Source organism: Kryptolebias marmoratus, linkage group LG6, assembly GCF_001649575.2.
Source record: "Kryptolebias marmoratus isolate JLee-2015 linkage group LG6, ASM164957v2, whole genome shotgun sequence".
NCBI classification, from domain to species: Eukaryota; Metazoa; Chordata; class Actinopteri; order Cyprinodontiformes; family Rivulidae; genus Kryptolebias; species Kryptolebias marmoratus.
The window spans coordinates 27428210-27429310 of record NC_051435.1 but is presented as its reverse complement, the minus strand read 5'-3'; positions in this window follow the sequence as shown (position 1 = coordinate 27429310).

The following is a 1101-nucleotide window of genomic DNA, read 5'->3' as shown; positions in this document are numbered from 1 at the left end:
ATTTGGGTTGAATGTTATTTAGATCATTAATTATCCAACAACAACCAGTTAATTTACCAACAAGTCCTTAACTGTGTTTATTCCTCTCATCATGGACAACAAGTCCTGTGAATTTGGAGACATTTGTTCTTTTTTTGCAAAAGTTACAAAGGGGGAACCAAATATTTCAGCCGTCTGAAATAATCGGTTCCCCCTCTAAAACACAGGTCAAAAATAATCTACCAACAACTCCTTAACTGTGTTTATTCCTCTGTATTATGATATTATTAGCACATTTTATTTTTAAAAGAATGATGTTTTTTTTTTTTTTTAATGAGAAATATTTGCCCCTCTAAACAATTCTTTTAATAGATAAGTCATTATTTACGGAGACACAGGGGAAACCGTATCTGATGGGGGAACGGGCAATGCGGGGCTCGACACAGCAGCAACCCGAGCACATTGCTGCCCCCTATATGTCAAGAGGACAAATAACAACTTTTCTGTTTACATTGCCAACCCGCCACAGAGGCGTGTGTGTTGATCAAATTCACCCGCCATTTCAAATATTTACCTGCATTTGGCCGGTGGCGGGTGCTAATTTCCACCCCTGAGTGTATTTATACCCAGCCATTTCCCCTCTAATTCACTCTTTAATGTATGTGACCAAAGCATCTCTCTTGTGAGCCAGGCAAACAAAGAGCCAAACAACTCTGCAGTGGGAGGGGAGTGCAATTAATTTTGCATGTAAAATTAGCTTGCATAATAGAGCATCTAATGCAGTTTAAAGCTTGGAACTCCACACTGTCCAGTTTTAAATTGAACTCCTAGAATGGAAAGCGAAACATCAACTACAGCAGCGGCCCCCAACTTTTTTAGCTCCCTGGACCGGTTCATTTTCAGACAGTATTTTGACGGACAGGCCTTTAAAGGTATGACAGATAAATACAACGAAATAAAATGATACGACCTGCATGAAAATGGAGGTATTTTTTAAAACATAATAAACGTAAATCAAATGTGTACTCACAACTTTGTTAGCTGCGTCCTGGTATTGCGTTATCAACATGAATAACACCCTCTCCTGCCCTAATGTTCTCTGGTCAATATGGCGATGTTTAA